Here is a 27,968-nt window from a genome sequence, read left to right as displayed (position 1 = left end):
ATACAAAAATAACGTACACAACACACAAGTGGTGACGTCATCGCAGAGCACATAAACACCTATGCTCTTGCATCCTGATATATGATGCCAGTTGAGAAGTCTCCCACCATGCACTTCTCTCATCCCATCCAGACACCTCTGAAGAGATCATGCTCAAGAAGCAAGAACCAACTAGATAATTCATGTCGATTCAGAGCCATGTGGTTTCAAGGCTCATACATCTACATGTGGAATCACCTAGAAGAACAGAACAGAATAACAGAGTTGGAAGGGACCTTATAGATCATCTAGTCCAACCCCCTGCCCAAGAAGGAGTCCTATACCATTTCTGACAGATGGCAGTCCAGTCTCCTCTTGAAAGCTTCCAGTGATGAAGCTCCCACAACTTCCGAAGGCAACTTCTGTTCCATTGGTTGATTGTTCTCACTGTCAGGAAATTTCTCCTTATTTCTAGGTTGAATCTGTCCTTGATTGGTTTCCATCCGTTGTTCCTTGTCTGGACTTCAGGTGCTTTGGAAAATAGGTTGACCCTCTCCTCTCTGTGACAGCCCCTCAAATATTGGAACACTGCTATCATGTCTCCCCTGGTCCTTCTCTTCACTAGACTAGCCATGCCCAGTTCTTGCAACCATTCTTCATATGTTTTAGCCTCCAGTCCCCTAATCATCTTGGTTGCTCTTCTCTGCACTCGTTCTAGAGTCTCAACATCTGTTTTATAGTGTGGTGACCAAGCCAAAGAACAAGAATGTAACATAATCAAGAGGTTCTAAAATTCAGTAAATGGAGCAGAAAGAAAAGTAAGGGTAAGAGAACTCCTAGATTACAGGATCCTTCGGATTCTGTTACGGAGTATATTTTTACTTTTGCATATTACAGAAGTTGTGGGATCCAAGAAAAATCTATCCCTCAGACTGGTTCTCTCACAGCAACAACTCTGAAAGGGGGTGTTTGCAGAAATTCAAGGGAATATTTAAGAAGGTTTTACCTTTGAAATCTTCCTTTCCCCCAACCGCTTGAAGACACAACATCACAATTTTCCTGATCAGACCAGATGTTAGCAGAGAAAATGTCATCATATATACAGTTGCTCAGGGGCAGGAGTCTCTTAATCCCCAGATATGGATTTTCCTCCTAGAAGATTAGCAGAACACGATAGGTTTCCTCTCATCCCAATTCTGGATAGTTTGGTTTTAAGTTGTCTTCCAGAAATAATACAGTAACAGTGCTGATGAATGTATAGGTAGAAGAATATTGTGAATAGTTGTTGTTGTTGTTTTTTTTAACAGAACAGAAATAGAGAATTGGAAGAGACCTTGGAGGTCTTTTAGAGCATCTCACTGCTCATGCAGGAGAGCCTATATGAGGGGTCTGCAACCTTAAGCACTCAAAGAGCCATTTGGACCCGATTCCCACAGAAAAGAAAACATCGGGAACCACAAAACCTGGGTGGGCGTGGCCAACTCGATGTCACTCACTTTCCCCAGTCACATGACCCCCCCTAGCCATGCCTACCCAGCCGGTCACTGGGGCAGAGAACCAGTTGTTAAAAAACATAAGCCTACCTTTGCCTACCATTGAAGAGTGGACATTGAAAGTAGCGAATTTAGCGGAAATGGCGAAAATCTCAGCATATTTGAAGGACTATACACAAGAAAGATACATATTGGAATGGAGAAGATGGATTGATTATATTCAAAATAAGTTTCAAGCAAGAAAATATCAAATAGCTTATGAATGAATGTTAAACTTTAGAAGTATTATGTTATCCATAGTGGAGTTAAGGTTTCAGGGGGGGATTTGGTAGTTTAAGAATAGTTAGGCTAATTTAGCTTATGATTGTTAATTGAAGTACCCTGTATTTTGCTCTGGGATGTCTGGGGGGGAGGGTGGGATGGGAAGGGGGGAAGGGATGTGGTGGGGGTGGGGAGGGAAAAAGGGTGGGGGGAATACTGGGGGGGATTTTCTTTGTAAAACTTTTCAATAATAATAATAATAATAAAAACAAAACAAAACACCGGGAACCACAAAACCTTTTGACATATCTCTCTCTCCCCTCCCTCCCTCCCCCCCTCTCTCTGTATCTCTCTATGTCTCTCTCACACTCTCTCTGTATCTCTCTATGTCTCTCTCACACTCTCTCTGTATCTCTCTATGTCTCTCTCACACTCTCTCTGTATCTCTCTGTCTCTGCCCCGGGCGCTTCTCCATCCCCCACCATCGCCCTTACCTTCTCAGGCCAGGTGAGGAGTGACTGGGAGGGAAGAATGAGGGGCGGGGCCAGCCAGTGGTGGGATCACCCGACAGGGAGCCACAGCAGAGGACCCAAAGAGCTGAATGTGGCTCCAGAGCTGCAAATTGCTGACCCCTGCCCTATACCATTTTAGACAAGTGGCTGTCAACTCTCTTCTTAAAAGGTTAACTCAGCCTTCCATCCTTCCAAGATCAGTAAAATGAGGACCCAAGTGTTGGGGGCAATATGCTGGCTCTGTAAACTTCTTAGAGAGGGCTGGAAAGCACTGTGAAGTGGTATATAAGTCTAAGTGCTACTGCTAAAAGCTTCCAGTGATGGAGCACCTACAACTTCTGAAGGCAAGCCATTCCACTGGTTAATATATACTGTTGGACATGCAAACTTTACTTACTTTTGAAAGATCTACCTGAAGTAGGCTAAAATACCAAGATTTAATTATTTTTTGTTTATTGTATGCCTTTGCATCCCAACGTAATTCCAACAGAGGCAGGTAACACCTTTTCTAAGAGTAAATTTGGGGTTTCCCATCTTACAGGATCATGTAAGCCTTGCACACGTTTTTATATAAATGCGTAAAGAGAGATTAGTTGTTGATGTTAGTAAAACAAAATACATAAACGTATTGTCCCATTTATATGCAATGTAAATCAGTGGTGAAATGCAATTTTTTTTACTACTGATTCTGTGGGCATGGCTTGGTGGGCGTGGCTTGGTGGACGTGGCAGGGGAAAGATATTGCAAAATCTCCGTTTCCACCCCACTCCAGAGGAAGGATACTGTAAAATCCCCATTCCCTCCCCACTTCTGGGGGAAGGATATTGCAAAATCTCCATTCCTACCTCTGGGGCCAGCCAGAGGTGTTATTTGCCGGTTCTCCAAACTACTCAAAATTTCCTCTAATGGTTCTCCAGAACCTGTCAGAACCTGCTGAGCCTGGATAGCTCAACAGACTAAAAGCCTGTAATTAACATTCAGCTGTCTGCAATTATTGCATGTTCGAATCTCCCCAGGCTCAAGGTTGACTCAGCCTTCCATCCTTTCTAAGGTAGGTAAATTGAGGACCCAGTTGTGGGGGCAATAAGCTGACTTTGTATAAAATATACAAAAGTATGAAGGCTATTGCTTAACGCATTGTAAGCCGCCCTGAGTCTCCGGAGAAGGGTGGCATATAAATCTAATTAAAAAAAAAAATTCACCCCTGATGTAAATCTACTTATCTTAAGCAATCATGATGATGAGGTAGGAAGGAGGGAGGGAAGGAAGGAAGGAAGGAAGGAAGGAAGGAAGGAGGGAGGGAGGGAATGGAGTGGAGTGGAGGGAAGGGAAGGGAAGGAGAAAGGGAAGGGAAGGGAATTTTCTTCTGCCTTTTACTTGGGTGTATTATTTCTTCCCAATTCTGTACCTGAGTTAAGATTAGGTGCATTAATATTTTTTTCTTTCCATCTTTTCAGCAGGCAGCTGCTCTGAATAGAAGCAAAGATACAATTCATTTCCAACAGCCTTTTAAAGGATATAACCAGTCGCATTAATATATCATGAGTTAATCCTGATTAATGGTACGAGAGAGAATCTGATTGCAACTAATTAGGCAAAACTGATATTCCGAGCCGCGGTATCACTTTCCCCCAGCAAAGTACTTGCCCTGAAAAAAGATAAAGGGGAGGCAAACATGACATAAAAGGGCACCGCTTGCAATCTGTTCAGTCAGGGCCTCTCTTTCAGCTCTACAACAAAGAGCATGTGCTGAAATTTCTCATTAAGCTAAATTTTTCTATAGAATTTCCAACCGAACAGCATTCAGAACGGGTGATTAAAAAAAGAGCAGCAATTAAAAAATCCACTACAATCGCACGACCTTTGATGGAGGAGGGTCAGGATCAGGAATGAGATAACCTTCCAGTGTTTGGGGGCTACAGCCGCCAGGCCAAGCAACCAGAACAGCTCCGAGAATGGGTCAGATAGGTTGTTGTTGATCACCTCTTTACAAGGATCTCTCCAGATTATCTTCCCTTGAGGAAACCAGATACAGACCTAAGTGTCAGGTGCAAGTAGCCAAGAACAGGAGTTTAGTTCAAAGCACGTCAAGTTTAGTACATGCTACCCATACACAGGAATCTGATTTACTAACGGTCAAGGCAAATTGGTGCTACATAAGAGTCAAAAAAGCAGAGACATCACCCTGCCAACAAAAGTGCGTATAGTCAAGGCTATGGTTTTCCCAGTTGCAATGTATGGCTGTGAAAGTTGGACCATAAGGAAGGCTGAGTGCCAAAGAATTGAGGCCTTTGAACTATGGTGCTGAAGAAGGCTCCTGAGAGTCCCTTGGACTGCAAGGCGATCAAACCGGTCAGTCCTAGAGGAGATCAACCCTGGCTGCTCTTTAGTAGGCCAGATCCTGAAGATGAAACTCAAATACTTGGGCCACCTAATGAGAAGGAAGGACTCACTGGAGAAGAGCCTAATGCTGGGAAAGATTGAGGGCAAAAGAAGAAGGGGATGACAGAGAACGAGGTGGCTGGATGGAGTCACTGAAGCAGTCGGAGTGAGCTTCAATGGACTCCGGGTGATGGTAGAGGACAGGAAGGCCTGGAGGAACGTTGTCCATGGGGTTGTGATGAATCGGACATGACTTCGCAACTAACAACAACAAGAGTCAATGGAATTCAAGGGGTAGGGGCTGGTCGTAGGTCTCTCATGAGAGCAGAGCAACTCCATGTATTAGTGATGTATTTGGCCCTGCCCTTGGACTTGTCTCCTACACTAAGGGCTTGATCTCAAACATTTCTTCTACCAGATGGTGTCTAAGCTGGAACATCTTTTAACACACTGTCACACATGCCACAACCTTAACCTCTGAATGGAAATGATAATTGGCTCTGTTGAAAAAGTTTGATTAGAGGTCAAGTGTATTGCAGTATTGCATAGCTAAAACTGAGAATTGCATGTCAAAATCCCTAAATTCTACTTCCCTCCCCAAATAATCATACCCCGCTCAGTATCAAGGATGCAGCTGTAGAGGTGGCCAACAGTATTAAGTGTCTGGGAGTGCAGACAACTAACAATCTGAACTGGTCTCTCCACATGTCATCCTTAGTGAAACGTGCAAACCAGGGTCTGCATTTCCTGCATTGGATGAGGAGAGCACATCTTTCTCCTTCTCTCCTGGCCACTTTTTACGAAGGCACAATTGAGAGCCATTTAACAAACTGCATCACTGTTTGGTTTGGTGGCAGCAGCGCCTCAGATAGAAAGTCCATACAGAGAGTGGTGAGGACAGCTGAGAAGATTATAGGAAGCTCGCTTCCTGTTATTCAGGATACTGCTTATAAGTGCTATGTGCTTAGAGTTCGAAGCATTGTTCGAGACCCCACACACCCACTTTATGGTCTGTTTCTGTTGGTCCCCTCTGGGAGGAGGTTTCCAAGTATTTCTACAGCAGGACTACCAGATTCTATAACAGCTTTGTTCCGTACGCTATCGCAATATTCATTTTTCTCGCCATGTACATGTATACATCCAAACTAGACTATGTTGTTTCTCTGTGTCATACAATATATTGGCTACATGCATAACTTTGTATTCATTTATTTATTTAGTCATGTTTATGTAGTGTCTATTGGACGTGGTGACCCTTTGAGAGCTGTATGCATTGAAATTTCATTTTAATATATGCCGATTAGTGTACATTCAATGTGACAATAAAGTTGTTCTAAAGCTCCAAGTTACTAAAATGCCCCTTGTTGCCCACCCACTGTAATCCCAGTCTCCAATCCCCACTGCAATGCCCATGTAAGATGTTTTCATAATAGTCAGTCCAAGCACAGTTTGGTGTGCGGCTCGCTCCTTCTTCCAGCTGAGTGACCTTGAGTCAGCATCTCAAGAAGGTGCAGCCTCTACTTTCAATTCCCAAAGCATCTCCCTCCTCATCCCCCCCCCACAGTTCAATGGCAGCCTGTCACCACATAACAGCAAAGCACAGCGAGCATAAAGTGACAGCTGACCTCCCCCTTCCATCAAGGACTCTTCTCCTTCAACCATGGTTTCACCACACAACAACTCCCACAATCCTTACCACTTGACACTACTGGCTGGATCAGACAAAAGCCAAAATTGAAACCATTTGGAGGACACCTTCTGATGCCCAACGCCCACCTCAGATTTCAGGGATGAAAGAAGAGAAGACCAAGAGAAAATTGGATCACTTAAAGTTATTAGATGATCTGTGCTGAGCAACAATAAGAGGTGCAAAATGCCTCGGAGATGAAGGGTTATGACAAATCAGCTGCATTTGGCTCGTTCCTCCAAGCCAAAGAATCGGCTCAAACAATAACAACAAAAGTCTTTTCATTATATCGTTGCCTTTCCAGAAGCAGAGAAGCAAAGCAAATGCAAAACAAGATAATTAGAGCGTCACTTCTTCCCACTTCCTTTCATTCTCAATATTCAGACTGACAAGCTGTAAAACCAGGAGATCACAGGAAACCAGGTTTTACTAATTTTAATCTTAACCACAGTCGTACTGTTTCGGCTATGCTGTTACAGACATGAGGTCATAATGACCTCAGTAGCAAAAAGGCATTCAATATTTTCATGGTTGGATCTAAAAATTGATGTATAGAGCAGTGGTGAAATCCAATTTTTTTTTACTACCGGTTCTGTGGGCGTGGCTTGGTGCGCATGGCAGGGGAAGGATATTGCAAAATCTCCACTCCCTCCCCACTCTGGGGCCAGCCAGAGGTGGTAATTGCCGGTTCTCTGAACTGCTCAAAATTTCTACTACCGGTTCTCCAGAACCTGTCAGAACCTGCTGGATTTCACCCCTGGTATAAAGCAGTAAAGCAAAAAAATGTATTAATCTCCATCAAATCCACATCGCACAGGTCACTTTTTGTTTCTCCATCCTTAAACTTCAATCTTTGTTCTCTAATTTTTACATTGGTCCACTGAATGATGGCGCTAATAATTTCTTTAGAAAATAATAATTTCCAGATCTCTAGGGGAGTAGGTGAATTTCCGAGATTTCTAGCTGCTGGTCGTAGTCCAGGTAATTGCACAACAATATTGTGACTATTCTGTTCTGGATCTATTGCTTCCAAAAGGTGCAGAAGACCATTTGAATTTGTTCTGGCCATATAAGTTATTGCACAACGTAGATTGTACCTGGTCTTCAATTTCATTTCGAAGTTTGGATCACCAAATCACACTCTTTTTGGCGGAAAACATGGCCCTGACATTATATTTTTAAGAAATACGTTAATAAAGATCTGCAGTCAAAATGACCAAAACTCAAATTCAAATGCTGCTACAGAAAACACCAAATAACTCACGCAAGAGCGATGCTCCATACACTCTTACTGATGGGAAAACAAAAGCTATTCGCAACCGGAATGATCCATTTCTAAAAATAGGGGTGTTCCAAACATTTTGGAAAACTGTTGTGGTCACTATGGTCTGTGGTTATGAGTTAAGATGAGGCTGCGAAGCTTTTCGGGGATTAAAAGGCTGCTTTCTATTTGAGGCAGGGATTGGCAAGAAGACAATGTTGACTTTCTCTGAGAGTTGGAACTTCAGCAGATGAAGCATGAATGTACACCTTATACTATATTCCAGTGATGGCTAACCTTTTTGCCATCATGTGCCAAAAGCACATGATGGCATGTGCTTTGTGCCCTGCCCCCCGTGCACTCCCCACCGCATTCCACCTGCTTTTGGCACGCGATGGCATGGTGGGGACGGTAGCCCTGTTTTTCACCCTCCCTAGGCTCCAGAGTCTTTAGGTCCCACCAGAAGTTGGCAAACGGGCCATTTCTGGCCTCTAGAGGACCTCCGGGGATGAGGCGGGGTGGGGAAGGCAGTTTTTGCTCTCCCCAGGCTCCTAGAAAGGCTCTGGAGCCTGGGGAGAGAGAAAATGAGCCGAGGTGGCGCAGTGGTTAGAGTGCAGTACTGCAGCTACTTCAGCTGACTGCTAGTTCAGCAGATCAGCGGATCAAATCTCATCGGCTCAAGGTTGACTCAGCCTTCCATCCTTCCGAGGTGGGTAAAATGAGGACCCAGATTGTTAGGTATACTAAATATGCTATTTAGTATACTGTCTTTGGTGTAAGCCGCCCAGAATCCTCGGAGAGTGGGAGGCATAGAAATATGACAAATAAATAAATAAATAAATAAATAAATAAATAAATAAACAAACAAACAAACAAACAAACAAACAAACAAACAAACAAACAAATAAAAACAGGCCTTCCGGTCCTACCAGAAGTCGGCAAAGAGGTAGTTTCCGGCCTCCAGAGGGCCTCCAGGGAGGTGGGGAAGGCCATTTTCACCCTCCCCAAGCTCCTAGAAAGGCTCTGTAGCCTGGGGAGAGTGAAAAATGCCTCCTGAGGCCCTCCGGAGGCAGGAAATAGCCTGTCCCTACTTCCAGTGGGCCCAGAAGACCCAAAAATCAGCTGGCCAGCGCAGAGCTCACGTGTCCACTGATATGACTCCGTGTGCCACCTGTGGCACATGTGCCATAGGTTCGCCATTATGGCTATATTCTCTTAAATAGTGTAGCAGCTATTGTACTTATAAATACAGGCCAGGACAAGCTGGACACTTATCTTATACTCTCCAGTTTGAGGTGAAGTTTCTGCTTCATCCATCGCATTTTCCCTATCACCTAGAAGACTCTTCTTTACAAATTGCAATATCTCCAGGCTATTTTTGGACTGCTTGCTGGGATAACTGCAAGTGTAAGGAAATGTCCAGTTATGAAATATGGATTTTGCACACACACCCCTGCTAGAAGAATGAAACATTTTGAGGAATATTTTTTTTAAAAAAAGGGCAAGATTCTTATATTTCCCAAAGGGAGAAATGGAGAAGCATGGTTTTTTTTAGAGGCAGAAAGCAACTCTTAATAGCCCCAGCAGATACTGCAGGCAGCTTTTAGAAATGCATATCTGTTAATCCATTCAAGACCAGATCCAGACCAGGACAAAGCCATTTAAGCTACAATAGGAATTGCCCAATACCCTTTCAGAACACAAGCCTCTTCACTGCATCACCCTCAGAAACTTCAGCCAAACTTAGCTCAGACAAACACCTAGTATTTGTACTTTGCCTATAGAGCCTACATAACCCATACAAAACCCCATAAGAATCTGACAACATCCAATAGAATACATGTTCTTGCACAGGAACAGGAAACTCAAGTGCAAAGCCCAAAAGAAGACATAAAAGCCACCCACTCTCAACTCCATGTGGTCAACTTCACCAGAACCATGTGTTTTGTGGTTCTGCTTCATCATTACACCGTCTTTCCAAGCAGTGTCTTTCTCCCAGTTTGGAACTGCACCAGATTGATTTTACTTCCCACAGCACTATACTTCCAACTGTCCTGAAAAGCCAAGAATGCTGGGCAGGAACATACCCCACAAATAGCATGGTTTTGCTAATTGTGTCCGTGTTGTTCTTGTAGAGCACCAACACATGCAGAAAGGAAGCAGTGATTGTGACGCAACTCTGCAAATGCTCCTTTTATCAGGTTGAGCCTCCAGATGACCCTTCAGATGTCATTGGTTGACTTCCTCATTGTTTATCATCAAAACATAGACTCATAGGGCTGAAAGGCACCTTGGAGGTCTTCCGGTTGAACACCTGGAACTATGCTGCCTACGGTCTGACCTGTTGTGGTCTGCCAGCAGCCTGCGGAGTTGGCAGTAGAGTCTGACAGCGATGAGGCTGAGGAAGAACATGGGCCAGTCCTGGAGGCTGGGGAAGGCCCAGATGAGGGTTCTGTGTTGAAGGCAGAGATGGGGCCAGGACCATCAGAGAGTGAGGTGCGAACTCCGGAGCCTCCAGAGATTGAGAGGAGTGAGGCAGAGGAACAGGAGAAGCCTGATCCTAATGCACGTATGAGAAGAGCTGCCAGAAGGCAAGAGCAGCTCAAGCAAAGAGGACAACTCGGGAGTAGGGCCAAGAGATGATTGGCCCCTCCCATAAGGCTTAAAAAACACCAGCAACAGCGTTTTGGCTTCGACGGAAAACAACCTTGGTAGCTTTGTCTTCTTCATCTATGTCTTGCGTTTATTTTTGTATCTGGAATGTGTGGGAGTAGGAATACAGAGGAGAAGTCAAACTTCAAACAGCCATGTTTATTACAGACAATGACTCAGTAAAACCAGCATGCAATTTCTGGCTGATAGCCCCTTTTAAAGGAAAACTATCAGCCTTTAACCAACAACATTAAAATATGTCCCACACCTGCGTGGCAGAACAAAAGTCTCTGCTCACGCCTGCGCAGACATATCTGTGACTTCTGAATGTTTGCCAAGAAAGGCCTTTGGCAGTTTGCCTAATTGGACCAAGGTTTGCGATAGGACTGAGGAATTTGTGTTGGGAGGAATTTGCTTTAATTTAGTTGAACGAAGCTGGGAATGAAGTAATTCTCAGCTGTTCGAATAAAGTTTGTTTGTTTTTTCACTGACTGATTTTTCTACTACTTACTTGGGCCTGGGTCACAACATGACCTAAGCATAGTACACAAAATTGTCTGCTATAATATCCTACCTGTCAACGACTATTTCAGCTTCAACCTCAATAATACACGGGCAAACAATAAATACAAAAATCAAGGTAAACCGCTCCAAACTCGATTGCAGAAAATACGATTTCAGCAACAGAGTGGTCAATGCCTGGAATGCACTACCTGACTCCATTGTTACATCCTCAAACCGCTACAGCTTCAACCTCAAACTGTCTACCGTGGACCTCACCTGAGGTACATAAAGGGGGCGTGCATAAGAGCACCAGCATGCCTATCATCCCTGTCCTATTACCCCCATTTATTTGTACTCATTTCCTATGTTCATATCCATGTTTATACTTATACCTGTTATATTGTACATGTTTTGACAGATAGATAGATAGATAGATAGATAGATAGATAGATAGATAGATAGATGGATGGATGGATGGATGGATGGATGGATGGATGGATGGATGGATGATAGATAGATAGATAGATAGATAGATAGATAGATAGATAGATAGATAGATAGATAGGTGTTGATTCTTCGCAACCAGATAGATAGACCTTCTCCAGGAAATCTGTTTTCTATATAACATGTGAAGTGTTTTACTAAGCTTGAATGAGTAGAAATCCATGGACACTTTTCCTTCCTTAGTAATGAAAGTACCTTACTCAAGGCTGGAGACCTTATGCCATCCTGGTCAAATGGTTGTCCGGTCCAGGGGTGACAGGTTCTGGAGAACCGGTAGCGGAAATTTTGAGCACTTCAGAGAACCATCAAATACCACCTCTGGCTGGCCTCAGAGTGGGATGGGAATGGAAATTTTGCAATATCCTTCCTCCAGGAGTGGGGAGGGAATGGGGATTTTGCAGTATCCCTCCCCTGCCACGCCTACCAAGCCACGCCCACAGAACCAGTAGTAAAAAAATTTGGATTTCACCACTGGTCCAGACTATTTTTGAAAACCACCAGTGATGGATATCGAATAGTGTTTGTCAGAGGTGGGTTTCAGCAGGTTCTCTCCAGTTCTGGAGAACCCATAGCGGAAATTTTGAGTAGTTCGGAGAACCGGTAGTAAAAATTCTGACTGGCCCCACCCCCATCTATTCTCTGCCTCCGAGTCCCAGCTGATCAGGAGGAAATGGGGATTTTGCAGTAACCTTCCCCTGGATTGGGGAGGGAATGGAAATTTTACAGTATCCTTCCCCTGCCACACCCATCAAGCCATGCCACGCCCATCAAGCCACACCCACAGAACCTGTAGTAAAACAATTTGAAACCCACTACTGGTCTTTGTGTATGTGAGTGAGTGAGAGACAGACAGACAGAGAGTTTTGTTTTCTTAAGATCAGATATGGTTGGATGGATGCTGCCATCTTCCATGATATGGTTTAGAATCCAGAAATCAATTATGTTTGAAACTCGGAGAAGGTGTCCTCCTCCTCCTTTTTCTCCTCCTTGAAGAGCAGGTCTTTAACCTATGTGGAAGTACAGTATTAGTACAGATAACAATAGGAGAAGGTTTCTATTTAATCAACCAAGATAATACAGACTTATTTTAAAGTCTGCAAGAAGAGATAACAAAGTATCAAATAGGAATATAGCTTTTGATTTATTTTTTTAAAAAAATCTAATTAATGCATTTAATTTTCCTTTGATCAAACTACCTTGTTATCAAATTATTAGCAGGAACAACTGGGTGGGCTGTTAAAAATGTTTTTAATTCATAGATAAAATATGTGGCTTGTACTGTATATATCTGTGAAGCTGAATTTAAATGTTCGTTTTGGAAAAAAAAACTAAAAAGAAACACCTTTCTTTTTAAGGGGCTCTGTCGCCATCTTGTGTTCAGTTATGTCAGAAATTACAACACACAACACAGTTTGAAATTCACATAAATGAGAGTTTGTTGAGAAGGAATGGCATTTTTGATTATGGATTTGAATGTCTGAAAGCCATCAGTGGAGAAATTTGGCTAAAAAGTTCATTTTTCTTGTGAGCACCTCAACATTCTAAAATGTCTCCCTAAAAGGGATTAAAAAGTTATTTTTTAAAAGAAATTGAAAGTTTTTGTCCATTATAAGCTGTGAAACAATGATATCTTCCTTCCTTCCTTCCTTCCTTCCTTCCTTCCTTCCTTCCTTCCTTCCTTCCTTTCTCCCTTCCTTCTTCCCTTCCTTTCCTCCTTTCCTCCCTCCCTCCCTTCCTTTCCTCCCTTCTTCCCTTTCCTCTCTCCCTCCCTCCCTTTCCTCCCTCCCTCCCTTTCTCCCTCCCCCTTCTTTCCTTCCTTTCCTCCCTCCCTCCCTTCCTTTCTTCCTTCCCTCTCTTCCTTTCCTCTCTCCCTCCCTTCTTTCCTCCCTCTCTCCCTTCCTTTCCTCCCTCCCTCCCTTCTTTCCTTCCTTTCCTTCCTCCCTCCCTTCCCTTCCTTTCCTCCTTCCCTCCCTTCTTTCCTTCCTTTCCTCCCTCCCTCCGTCCCTCCCTCCCTTGTGACTGATTGACAGAATTCACCAAGGGCTAAGAGTGGATTTAAATTTGGATCTCTGTAGTTCTAGTTCACCATCATACTGACTCCTTAATTAAAACATGTTCTCTGTAAACTGGGCTAGGTGGCTCAGTGGCTAAGACACTGAGCTTGTTGATCGGAAAGGTGGGCAGTTCGAATTCCTAGTATAAGGACTCCTGCGTGAGACTGTTACTGTTACTGTTTTGTAGTGCTGCTTTGCTTTAATCCAGGGGTGTCAAACTCGCGTCATCACGTTGTCGTCACATGATGTATCGGGACTTTTCTCCCATTCGCTAAAACGGGGATGGGCGTGCCCAGCGCGGGACTCATCCAGCCCGCGGGCCGCGAGTTTGACACCCCTGCTCTAATCTGTTTGCAAAATATCCTGCTTGGCTTGCTGGAAAGGAAGAGAAGACAATACTTACAAAAATGTTAGGTCTAATTAACAGGATCCCACAAAAGAGCTGAGTTTACTTAAGCCACTAACTTACACGTTAGTGATCAGCAAGAAAACTGCTTGCAAGGCTCAGCTCTGTTCTGTATGATCAGTTGAGTAAAACTGGTAATTAGTCTAGGAAGTGCTTCGGTTGTGTTTGTTATGTTGCAGAAAGGGTGGAACCAGAAGCTTTTAATCACAAGTTTTTGTTCTTGTTTGTGGAAATTGGAAGACTTGTTATTGAAGTCTTGGATTATTTGTTCCTTTTAGATGTGCCAAGATACAGTTCAGGGGTGGGTTCTAATTTTTTTTACTACCGGTTCTGTGGGCGTGGCTTATTTTGTGGGTGTGGCTTGATGGTCATGTGACAATTCTTTAGGATTTAGCAGGGGTACTGGTCTACCAGGCTTTTAACTGCTTTCAGAGCTGTACCAGTCTACTCATTTGTTTTTGGAGGCACTGGTCTACCCATTTATTTTTGCAGGCACCGGTCTACTCATTTGTTTTTGGAGGCACTGGTCTACCCATTTATTTTTGCAGGCACCGGTCTACTCATTTGTTTTTGGAGGCACTGGTCTACTCATTTATTTTTGGAGGCACTGGTCTACCCATTTATTTTTGCAGGCACCGGTCTACTCATTTGTTTTTGGAGGCACCGGTCTACCACCACACTGCCTTTTAACACTGATGTAGGGTGGCCCTTTGAAGCCCCGCGGCAAGAGTTTAAACAGTTTTTTTCTTCTAACTGATCAGCTGGGATTCAGGAGGCAGCAATAGGTTGGGAGTGGGGCCAAATAAAAGGTAAGAATAATGTGGGGGTGGGGCGGGGGGGGCAGAGCCGGTTCGGTGACATCATATCGTCACCGCTACTGGCTTGGCGGAACCAGGCAGAACCGGGAGGAACCCACCACTGATACAGTTGCATGCAAAGTTCAGACTGTTCCGTCCTCACTACACGTTAGTCTGTCTGCAGCTCGACATGCAGCTAAATCCACCTATCCTCCAATAAAACAAACTGTGTGCACAGATCTGAATGCTTTATTGAAAGGACAGGATATGGTGACACTGGGGAAAATAAGGATACATGCAATGAGAACCAAATACAAGATAGACACTATTGAGTTACTGCTGAACATAATAATGAATAAATACAAATAATTTAAATCTCACCAGAGATGCTCTGTGTGTGGGATGTGGGTTTGTCCTTGGATGACCACGTGCCATAGATTAAGATGGATTCTCCAAATGCTAAAGGAAATGGAGTCTGGCTTCCCAGCCTGCACTTGTTTTGAGAGTGCGAGCTGATGGGTAAAATGGGTTGGGTCAGCTTCAAACAATATACTTGGTATTTGTCTCTCCAGCCACTAGATGGGGCTAGAGAGAGAGCAACAACAGTATATAAAAGGTATATGCTATGGCATGAGGCAGGCACCTTGGTCAAATTGCCCATCTCAATACTATCTTCCTGCAAATTTGAATGCATTTTATTTACCATCATTTGCAGCTTCAGAATAAGTAAATGAATATTGTGCACACAAAAGTTCAGATAGCCTTTGGGATAAGTTTCTTTATATTCTTTGAGAAAGTCACTCTCCAGTTCAATCTTCAGCTCATTCAGACCTCCTTGGCATGGAATTTCTATTTTTCATTTTTGGTAAAGGTTTTTTTTTTTTTTTTTTTTTTTTAGAAAATCCGAATCTTATGGTCTCAAACTTTATGATGACTGGACTGATGTATTTACCATCCCTGCATCTCAATATGCAGTGCCTCTCAAGAGCCTTGGTAGTACAGTGGTCTAAGGCACCCTGTTATTAAGCTGGTTATTAAAACCAGCTGCCTGCAATTACTGCAGGTTAAATCTCGCCAAGGCTCAAGGTTGACTCAGCCTTCCATCCTTTCTAAGGTAGGTAAATTGAGGACCCAGTTGTGGGGGCAATAAGCTGACTTTGTATAAATATACAAAAGAATGAAGGCTATTGCTTAGCGCATTGTAAGCAGCCCTGAGTCTCCAGAGAAGGGCGGCATATAAATCAAATTTATATATATATAATATATATATATAATATATATATTATTTTTTTTATTTTTTCCAAAGCCACCATTGCTATCTTACTGTGCAGGATATTTCTTGACTGATATTTCTTTAGTGTGACCTCTTGTTTAGGGTGCTCCTCAGTGGTGGGTTTCACATATTTTTACCACTGGTTCGCCCCATGCACATGCGCTCTCTTCGTGCATGTGCGTGCCTTCCACACATGCATCCAGCCTTGAAAACATGGCTAAATAGGATGACATTACCACAGTCGCCGCTACTGGTTTTTCCGAACCGGTCCGAACCGGCTGAATACTACCTCTGGTGTTTCTTGAAGAGTCATTGGAAGCTTCAACAGATGCCAAATATGGCTGCAGGGGCAATAAAGAGGGTTGTGCGTTCAACACATGTAACACCAATGCTTTAAGAGCTGCATTGTTTGCATGTGGGTTTCCAGGTGCAATTCAAGATGCTGGTTATCACTGTTAAAGCCCTTCCTGGCTTGGGGCCAGCCTACCTAAGGGACCATCTTCTCTTGATGGTTTCAATCCATCCAGTTTGGTTAAGCAGGTTGGGAATTTGTGGTCCCATCAACCAAGAAATGTTGACTGACATGAACTGCCGTGTTTCCCCGAAAATAAGACTCTGTTTTATATTTTTTTTGAACCCTGAAATAAGCGCTTGGCCTTATTGCCATGCGCTCGAAAGCCCAATTGGGCTTATTATCAGGGGATGTCTTATTTTGGGGGAACAGGGTATAGAGATAGAGATAGAGATAGAGAGAGAGAGAGAGAGAGAGAGAGAGAGAGAGAGAGAGAGATAGAGATAGAGATAGAGATAGATAGATAGATAGATAGATAGATAGAGAGAGAGAGAGAGAGAGAGAGAGAGAGAGAGAGAGAGAGAGAGATTGCCATGCACTAAAAAGCCCAATTGGGTTTATTATCAGGGGATGTCTTATTTTGGGGGAACAGGGTATAGAGATAGAGATAGAGATAGAGAGAGAGAGAGAGATAGATAGATAGATAGATAGAGAGAGAGAGAGAGAGAGAGAGAGAGAGAGAGAGAGATTGCCATGCACTAAAAAGCCCAATTGGGTTTATTATCAGGGGATGTCTTATTTTGGGGGAACAGGGTATAGAGATAGAGATAGAGATAGAGATAGAGATAGAGATAGATAGATAGATAGATAGATAGATAGATAGATAGATAGATAGATAGATAGATAGATAGATAGAGAGATTGCCATGCACTAAAAAGCCCAATTGGGTTTATTATCAGGGGATGTCTTATTTTGGGGGAACAGGGTATAGAGATAGAGATAGAGATAGAGATAGAGATAGAGATAGAGATAGATAGATAGATAGATAGATAGATAGATAGATAGATAGATAGAGAGAGAGAGAGAGAGAGATTGCCACGCACTAAAAAGCCCAATTGGGTTTATTATCAGGGGATGTCTTATTTTGGGGGAACAGGGTATAGAGATAGAGATAGAGATAGAGATAGAGATAGAGATAGAGATAGAGATAGAGATAGAGATAGAGATAGATAGATAGATAGATAGATAGATAGATAGATAGATAGATAGATAGATAGAGAGAGAGAGAGAGATTGCCATGCACTAAAAAGCCCAATTGGGCTTATTATCAGGGGATGTCTTATTTTGGGGGAACAGGGGATAGAGATAGAGATAGAGATAGAGATATATATATATATATATATATATATATATATATATATATATATATATATATATATATATATATATATATATATATATATATAGAGAGAGAGAGAGAGAGAGAGAGAGAGAGAGAGAGAGAGAGAGAGAGAGAGAGAGAGAGAGAGAGAGAGAGATTGCCATGCACTAAAAAGCCCAATTGGGTTTATTATCAGGGGATGTCTTATTTTGGGGGAACAGGGTATAGAGATAGAGATAGAGATAGAGATAGAGATAGAGATAGATAGATAGATAGATAGATAGATAGATAGATAGATAGAGAGAGAGAGAGAGAGAGAGAGAGAGAGAGAGATTGCCATGCACTAAAAAGCCCAATTGGGTTTATTATCAGGGGATGTCTTATTTTGGGGGAACAGGGGATAGAGATAGAGATAGAGATGAGATAGAGATAGAGATAGAGATAGAGATATACCATGTTTTCCCGAAAATAAGTCCCTGTCTTATATTTTTTTGAACCCTGAAACAAGCGCTTGACCTTATTGCCATGCGCTCAAAAGCCCGATTGGGTTTATTATCAGGGGATGTCTTATTTTGGGGGAAATAGGGTAGGAGATGTGACTTATTTGGTCTCTGCAATGTTCCCCTTTCAGTTATCAGGATACCCCAACCCTGCTAGCTCTTTCCTAAAACGGTGAAGTCTGGGTTGTGTGCCCAGCCCTGGGTTCTGAGTGTACTATGCATGACAACACAACCATTTCCTGGTTATGTTGTCATGGGTAGTAAGAGCTTTAGTGCTGTTTGTTTATTATTTTACTCTTTTAATTATTCTTCTGTTTTATGATGTACGTCAGCCACAGTCACTTGTTGAGCTGAGCGGCTATAGAAATAGTAATAATAAAAATCCCAAAGGGCAGCCACCATTCACCAGTCTGTGGGAAGAAATATCCATCTCGTTCAGTTCCAAGCTGGGAGAAAGACACTGGAAACATGGAAGCTGATTAGAAAGATGGTTTGTTGATGAAGCAGAACCATATGGAGTTGAGAGTGGAGGGTTTTTTATACCTTTTCTTGGGCTTTGCACTTGAGCTTCCTGTTCCTGTGTAAGAACATGTATTCTATTGACTGTTGTCAGATTCCCATGGGGCCATGTAGGGGTTATGCAGGGATCATAGCTGACTCTATAGGCAAAGTACAAATCCTAGGTGTTTATCTGAGCTAAGTTTGATCGAGGTTTCCGAGGGTGATGCAATGAAGGAGCTTGTGCTCTGATAGAGTGGTAGGCAACTCCTATTGTGGCTTAATGACTTTTTCCTGTGTTGGAACTTTGGTGTTGGCTATTTGCTTATGAATAGAGTTATCTAGATACTTGTCTTCTGATAATAAACTCTTTATCTCTTAAGTGCTGACATCTGCTGTGGGCTATTGAGGAAGGTGGGGGTTACATGTTTCTCCATTTCTCCCCTTGGGAAATATAATAATCTGCCTTTTTAATATTTCCCAAAACATTTCATTCTTCTAGGAGAGGGGTGGGTATTAGAGTTTGAGCAATCCAACCAGCACATAAGTAAAGAATTCAGCAGGATTCATATATAAATGCAACTTCTTTATATACAGTAATGTAAAACATGATGCATGTATACAATACCCATGCAGCAGAAACCAGAACCAGAACTCAGAATCCAGAGGCAAAGAATCTATAATAATCACAGAAGCAATAATAATCCATATATATATATATATATAATTTGTTTTCTGAGGTTTTCGCGGGTATTTGTATGTAGGTCTTTAGTTATTTGGGTTTTCTCCCGCGTAAAATTGGAAGTGTCTTGGCGACGTTTCGACGAAGACTCATTTGTCATCTTCAGGCTGGTGTTTTCGGCTTCGTGCTTCTAGGAGCAGGAAGCCGAAAACACCAGCCTGAAGATGATGAATGAGACTTCGTCGAAACGTCACCAAGACACTTCCAATTTTATGCGGGAGAAAACCTGAATAACCGAAGACACACACACACACACACATATATATATGTGTGTGTGTGTGTGTGTGTGTGTGTGTGTGTGTGTGTGTATAGTTAATATTTCGGGTTTCTTCCCGTGTAATTGTGGATATATCCCTAAAAGGGTAGAAGCGACGTTTCGGCAGAATCCCATCTGCCATCATCAGGCTTCTACCCTTTTAAACGTCGCTTCTACCCTTTTAGGGATATATCCACAATTACACGGGAAGAAACCCGAAATATTAACTATACACACATACATACCCGTGAAAACTTACATAAGTTATATATATATATATATATATATATATATATATATATATATATATATATATATATATGTTTATGTAAGTTTTCACGGGTATGTATGTGTGTATAGTTAATATTATATATTATATAATAATATATAATATATTATATATGTAGGTCTTTGGTTATTTGGGTCTTCTCCCACGTAAAATTGGAAGTGTCTTGGTGGGAGAAGACCCAAATAACCAAAGACCTACATACACACACACACACACACACACACACACACACACACACACACACACAGTTTCTTACTCACCAAACAGTTCCTATTGGCTGACTTGTTGTTATGGCTATCCCAGCCCATAATTACACTAAAGAGTAGGTGCTAACTTTCTGCAAGTCTTTATTACCTGTTACAAGGTTGCTGTCTGTACTTTTCCTTGGTACTTTGGTCTTCTTTATACTTAATCTATTTTTTATTGTGCTTTTTGGCTTTTATTACTAGTGCTTAGAGATTATTGCATTTGGAGATGGCTAGAATGGACTTAGTGAAATCAGCGGAAGCTGAGCTAATCAAGCTGCCTAATCCCCACTCCTTAAAATGGTGTAACCCTGAACAAGTTTGCAGCTTCATTTAAGATTCATCCTCATCGATTGAGTCCTTCAATTAGCAGCAAGACCAACAGGCTGAGGCTTCCTTGGGCGAAGGGTGAGCAGAGCACACATTTGCAGCTGCAAGATATAGTATCTTTATTGTATTATGGTATTAGCTACAGCGTGATCTTCATATCTTCTCCACACACGATTACTTCTTAATTCTTTTTTCACCCCCTTCTTTTTAATTCCTTATGTCAATGATTTGAAGGACTCTTACTGAGACATCAAAACTGACAGGTATTTTAGCAGCAAACTTAATTGAAAGAATGCAGACAAATGCATGCAAGGCCATAATATAATGCAAAACTGTGTAATACAATAAAGGGCCATTTATAATTTATACATATATAATTTATACTCATTTGTAATAAAGAGGCAAATTGTATTTTTGTAAATTTGTAATTTTGTAATAAAAACACAAATTGTAACACAAATTTGTAATTTTGTAATAAAAACACAAATTGTAAATTTGTAATAAAAAGGACAAACGAAGCTCTAACTTTTTGCTGCCCTTTCTATCGGTATGCAAACCCATATCTGGTAGCTACAATCCAGCATTCTACAGCTGACCAACGATGCATTTGGGGAGTTCACATGCCAGATTAGACGTCAACAGCTCCCTTCCCTTAAGATATACTGTTTAAAAATCAGGAGTAATAAATAACCATCAGTATTAGCAGTCACTGAATCAACCCGGTCTCCTTTTAAGCCCATCCAAATTGGCTTCCATTCTAAAAACAGTTGGCAGCATATTCCAGCAATTTAACTATGTGCTAGGGCAGGAGTGTCAAAGTTGATTTCATTGAGGGCCGCATCAGGGTTGTGTTTGACCTTGGGAAGCAGAGGTAGGCGTGGCCAGGATGGGCATGGCCAGCTCTGTGTCACTCATGTCGGGGGCGCCTGTGGTGACCCAAGTGCTCTGCCAGCAAAAAAAAGGGGCTTCCAAGCTCCATTTTAGGCTGAGATGGCCTACTGCAACCCTCTGCCAGTAAAAATGGAGGTTGGGAGTGTTAGAAAAGTTTTTAGTTTAGGTTGTAGAGGTCAATAAGATCTTGGAATGTCCCAGCAGCTACAATTAAGCCAGATTTCTTTTATCAAGAAAAACTTTGTTTATTTAAAATCAATAAACTATTTACATTTTAAATCACAGAACATTGTATCTTGGTCTTTATTTATTTCTGAGGTAAATGTGCCTAGAGCATAATCCCTTCTTCTCTCTTTTCCCCTGTATGTCTCCTCTGTATCTCCCCTGTGTCTCACATGTGTCTCTGCGTGTGTGTGGGTAAAGGGGGTCATATTTATAGGGTGGCTAAGCCACTCCCCCTTCAGTCCCTTAGACAAAATGGAGGGAAAGTATAAACACAAAACCATCCTTCCAGTATAGACAGTGTGGTTCAGTGGCACTGTTTTAGATAATTATCTGACAGGGAGAGCCGCACGCAGCCCTTGTCAGCTCCGTTTTCAGCTGCAACAGCCCACTGCAAACCTGTGCCAATGAAAATGGAGGCTGGTACTTTGTTGTTTCCAGAGCATCCCCGTGGGCCAGATCTAAGCACCCCATGGGCCATATCTGGCCACTGGTCTCAAAGGTCCAGGCCCGGACTGGGGAGGATCAAAGCAAACACACAGGAAACCGAGCAACTCAGTAATCCAGATTTTAATCCCCAACCATAGGCCGGAGCCTTGGTGCATGTTGAGTATAACACACAGTTCTGTGAAAATCCAGCGCTGGGAGCTCTCACCTCCCAGTGCACCTTATAGTTCAGGGCTATGCCCTTTGGCTGTCCTGACATGCCTGCCAGTCACCCAGCATATGGCTGCCTGTGGCTGACATCTGGTCATAGCAGCATAGCTGGGCCAGCGACATGCTTCTGGTGCCTGAGAATCCCGGCCGGAGGCGCGTGCATGGCTGCAGGGCAATCAGCTGGCGAGTGGCCGTGTGGCATTGCCGCTGGAAGTCCCATCACCGCTGTCACCTCCCTGGTCATGTTGGCTGCATGTCTTGTTGCCGGTGCTACTTGTGGAGACCCAACAGGAGAGCAGCCCACTGATGAGCGGCTGGTCAGTACTGATCTGACATGTCCTGCCACTGCCTCGCCCATCATTGAGATCACTGTCCCCGATGTGTGCTGCTCCGTGCCCTCCCCACCTCCACCACCGCCAGGTATGGTGAACCCCGGATCGGGACTCAACACCTGGGTCTTGAGTTTGACACCCCTGTGCTAGGGGGAAAAAAAGTATTTCCATTCTTCAGTGTTGCATCCCACTACACTGAACTTCAATGGATCTCAACCACTATCAATGTGAGAGAAAAAACTTTCTGCAGTGGTCCTCAACTTCCGACCTACCCATCATGGTCACAAGTAGTCTTTTCTGACCTTTTTTGCATAAGGTTGTTAAGCAGCAAAACCATTGTTCTGTCCTCACTACACATTACTCTGTGGGCAGCTCGACATGCAGCTAAGCCCACCTATCCTCCAATAAAACAGACCGTGTGTGTAGATCTGAATGCTTTATTGAAAGAACAGGATTTGGTGAAACTGGGGAAAATAGAGATACATACAATGGGAACCCAAATACAAAATAAACACTGCTGAGTTGCTGGGAAGCACAACAATTAACAAATACAAGTAAATCTAAATCTCACCAGCTATGCTGTGTGTATGAACTGTGGATTTTTGTCCTCAGTTGACTGTGTGCCACGGATTAGGCTGGATTCTTCCTGGCGCTTCTGTTTCCTTCTGAATGCTAAAGGAAGTGGAGTCTGGCCTCCCAGGATGTACTTGGTTTTTTTGAGTGAGGTTTGATGAGTAGATGACTCTTAAAGGACCAGTTCATCTTCCAAACAATACAGATTGGTATTTGGCCCCTGGCCACTAGATGGGGCCAGAGAATGACAACAGTATATACATAAATTATATGCTATGGCATGACAGTTACAAACTACATCATGGGTGTCAAACTGGTGACCCACGGGCCAGATGCATCACACACAGGCCACGCCCACCCTCAGCTTCCAAACAATACAGATTGGTATTTGGCCCCTGGCCACTAGATGGGGCCAGAGAACAACAACAGAATATAAACCAATTATATCTGGGGATATGACGATCATCATAAAACATCATCACATGTGAGTTGCTGGCCATAAATGTGATTCGGTGCACCTGAAGTTTGATCATGTAACTGAGGGATTATCATCAGAACTTCCAATCCAGACTGTAGGCAGCATCCAAGTAGGTCCATTGTAACTTCAAATACTTCTAAGCAACCAGTCGTGAGTAGAGGACTATAATGAGGACCCAGATTGTTGGAGGCAAATATGTTGACTCTGTAAACTGCTTAGAGAGGGCTGTAAAAGCACTATGAAGCGGTATATAAGTCTAAGTGCTATTGCTATGTTATCTAAGGCCAATGTTATTTTAATAGTCTTCCTTCTCCTTCATTCCATGGCTGTCGAGAAGTTTCAGCTTCTTTTTCACTCGATGTTATAAAACCGAGAACAGAGAGAAAGAAAGGAAATTGTATCTACACTTTTAATTTGCTAGATTACACAGATCTGATAACATATAATCAAGTGGAGCCAGTTCATTAGTATTGTGGTTATTGAGGTTTTATCACACAGTTTTACACAGTTCTCTTATCTCTGTTCTTGTTATTACAAGAAAGCTTGCATTTAAAAAAAATATGAAAATTAGGCCTTCAGATAGTTGTAACTTCAAAGGAAATGTCAATTGTAGCACAGATTTCACTGGGTTTTTCTTTTGAGGTCAGAGTAGTGGTGAAATCTGAACCAGTTTGCTACCGGTTCGCTGGCCGTGAATGCTCGCTGTGCATCAATGTGCACTGCGCTCATGTATGTATAGTGCACGCCAAACGCATGTTGTGTGTGCGTACATGAGCAGTATGCACCAAACGGAGGCTTGGGAAGGTAAGTAGAACAGCAAGGAGAGGATCAGCTGTGCCGCGTGATTTAGCTAGCAAAGCTAAACTGCACGGCACAGCTGATAGTTGGAAACACCAGTTCGCAGGAACTGGTAGCTTTTTTTAACTACCGGTTCAACTGAACTGGTAGTTTTTATTACTACCAGTTTTCCCGAACCTAAGAGAACCGGTAGCATTTCACCCCGGGTCAGAGAGAACATCTGGGATTATTTTCCCAGATTTCTGCTCCTGCTATCAGTTCCAATGGGGTGGACATACTCCAGGTCCCCTCTATGAAATAGAACTCAGAAGATGTGTCTTCTCTGTTCTTATGCCTGCCTTCTGGAATGTCCCTGTGAGTTCTGGAGAATTTCAACCAGCTTCAGATTGTTCTACTCCTTTTTATTTATTTATTTTTTATTTATTTATTTTGTTTGTCAAATATGTACAAGATAGCAGGGATAGGTACAAACATAAACATAAACAAAGTAAGTAAATACAGATAAATGGGAACAGTAGGAAAGGGATGGTAGGCACGCTCGTGCGCTTATGGATGCCCCCTTTACAGACTTCTTAGGAATGGGATGAGGTCCATGGTAGACAGTTTGAGGTTGAAGCTCTGAGGTTTGAGGCTGTAACAATGGAATCGAGTAGAGCATTCCAGGCATTGACCACTCTGTTGCTGAAGTCATATTTTCTGCAATCGAGTTTGGAGCGGTTTACCTTGAGTTTGTATCGATTGTTTGCCCGTGTACTATTGCGGTTGAAGCTGAAGAAGTCGTTGACAGGTAAGATGTGGTAGCAGACAATTTTGTGTACTATGCTTAGATCGGACCGCAGGCGGTGTACTTTTTGACACAGTCTGATGACCATCCTTTCTTTTATTGATTGATTTATTCTTTTCTCCAACTTTTTCTTGTTACATTTTGTAGACATATGGAGACATTTCCATCTGTAAGACAAATGAGGAGGATTCGCTCATGCGTTGGCTAAATCCAACTGGGATTTAATTATTTGCTGTTTTTCCAGTTTTTATGAAAACCTATATAATCAGAATATGATTTGTAGACCTTGGCACCAGAATGAATTCCATCTGTAATACTCCACTAAAGATCTAAGCGAATACATGATCAAAATAATTCAGTTCCGCATCTCTGTTTTATGTATTAATCAAGTCTGACAGGGATAACATTCTTATAGAAAGTTAGGAATCCCAATGAATTCAACAGGATTGCTCCCAGATTACTTGGAGATATAGAAACTTTAATATATTGGAAGAACATTAGTCCTGTCATTAGCATCATAATTATCTGTTGAAATGCCTTATCTCTGCTTGCTATAGATTGTCAGAATAGTCTGTGATGGAACATTTCTGTTGCCAAAAATATGTTGGAAATTTGGCCAAGAAGGTTGACCAACAGGCAACATGTGAAAAGGGAGCACAGAGTATCTAAGATTTCACCAACTAAGTGCCATAGCTCTATCAACTTCAGCCTAGAACAAGTACTTGTTGAAGTCTAACTGTCCCAGTGGTGGAACTCAACTGGTTTGCACCACTTCGGCTGAACCGGTTGTTAAATTGCTGGCTGGTCCCTCCCCTCCCCACCCCGCCCCTTCCAGAAGTCCCCACATACCCCGTTTTGGCTCCCAAGTAAGTGCAGGGAGGCCTACTAGGCCCAAAATGGGATGCGGGGTGGTGGTGCAGCATGCCCCTCCCCCTGTGGCCCATTTTGGTTTCCAGGGGGGTGCAGGAGGCTGAGTGCTGCCTGTCATGGACCCCCTGGCCACGTCCACCATGGCCATGCCCACCCAGCCGGTCATTAGGGCAGAGAACCGGTTGTTAAATTATTTGAATCCCATCACTGAACTGCCCCCAAGTTGTCTTTGTTTTAATGGGTGATGTCAACATTTTCTCCACTCAGTAGATTTTGTTTACCTGAAAATCAATATGGACCCAATACAAGGAACCACACCTCATGTCATGGAACATGTAGTCTTTGTTATTGAGTCTCTGATCACATTTGGTCTACCATCAAATCCTGCTAGAGCAGGGGTCTGCAACCTTAAACACTCAAAGAGCCATTTGGATCCATTTCCACAGAAAAGAAAACACCGGGAGCCACAAAAACCCTTCCCCTGCTTGACTATTTCTTGAGTGGCCACAAAACTAGCATATGTAGTTGAATTAAACATTCTGTTTTCTTCTGAAACCTTTCTTTTCTTGAATTTATCCATGGTTGGCCTACTGGAGTTTGAAAAGCTCAATAAATCGTGCGCTGGTGGGTGTCGCACATTGGCAGTTGCAACGCATATTTTGAGTGACAGGGAGCTGCAGCAGAGGGGTGAAAGAGCCACATGCGGCTCCAGAGCCGCAGTTTGCTGACCCCTGTGCTAGATTGAAAAATGTGAAGAGTCTGGAAGAGTAATCTTCCAAATTGATTGTTGTTTATACCCTTTGGTTGTTTTTGTGATTATTCTTACTCCTCAATTAAGTGCACCGAAGCCGACCTTGAGGAGCTAAACAGACTTGAACCTACTGTAGACAGTGTTTGGATGGAATGAAACCAGGAAATCTCTAGTTTTTAGGTTGGATTGAGAAGACAACAAATAGAAAGGCAATGAAAAAACACTTCTATCATGTTCCCAAGAAAACAACATGGATGTGTTTAGGTTGTGGTGAACAGTTCAGCTTTTCTCATGTTTACTACTTATTGTACCTCTTGAATTTCAGAGGTTTTATTTCTGGCTTCACATAATTAGTGTGTCATTAGAAGTCCTTATAGGCAAGATATATCAAGTGTCAGGATATGTTTGCGGGTGTGTGCACATGTGTGTTAAAAACAAGACTTCCTCACATAAGAATTTTGTGTCTAAGCACTATCTTTTGCTCTGTGCCACTTCTGTGTTCTTCTACCACAGCTGTTTTCCTGCGGAGGCCTTTCATTTCATAATTACTACACAGTTAACATTTCCACTGGGAGAATTTTATTACACTAATGTGGTGAATCCACAGCTCTGATTATAATTATACCCCGGCTTCAATTGCACGGGGAACAGCTCGACTTAGAAAAGGAATATTACATGCTTTCCTCACTAGCCAATGACAGGCAAAGCTTATTCCCCTTTCCTGTCAAGCAATTTAACTTCTTGATCTGATGGATTCAGTCCCAAATCTATAAAATAAGCCAACGATGCTAAATTGCAATGTTAAATAGAGTGGGGATGGTTATTAGTTGCTTTCCATCCATATCAGATTGGGAGACATTCATTTCCTGAAGCAAGTTAAGAAATTGCACTGAAAGAGGAAGAAGAGAAGGGGGAGGGGGTGGCTGAGTGAGATTTCAGGGTGTGAACTAGAGATAGGAGTGCATATCCCATGCCTTATGTACATACCGTGTTTCTCCGAAAATAAGACCTTGTCTTATATATTTTTTGCCACCGAAAAAGGCACCAGGTCTTATTTTTGGGGGCGGATGTTGTCCACTGACTCACCTCACTTGAGTGCATCATCCCTGGCCTCTCTTTCTCTATTAGAGGCCTTCAGGAACTTCTTCACCTGGCAAGGCTTTCCTGAAGGCCTCTGCAGCTAATAACAGAGCTCCAGATTGATGCACAGCTCTGTCATCGGCTAGAGAGGCCTTCAGGAAAGCCTTGCTGGCTGCAGAAGAAATGGGCCAAGGTATCTGAGGCCTGGCTGCAACCAGGGTTGGGATTCAGCCG

The sequence above is a fragment of the Pantherophis guttatus genome, chromosome 5, assembly GCF_059756535.1.
Source record: "Pantherophis guttatus breed Tessera chromosome 5, ASM5975653v1, whole genome shotgun sequence".
Taxonomy (NCBI): domain Eukaryota; kingdom Metazoa; phylum Chordata; class Lepidosauria; order Squamata; family Colubridae; genus Pantherophis; species Pantherophis guttatus.
This window is presented reverse-complemented; position numbering follows the sequence as displayed.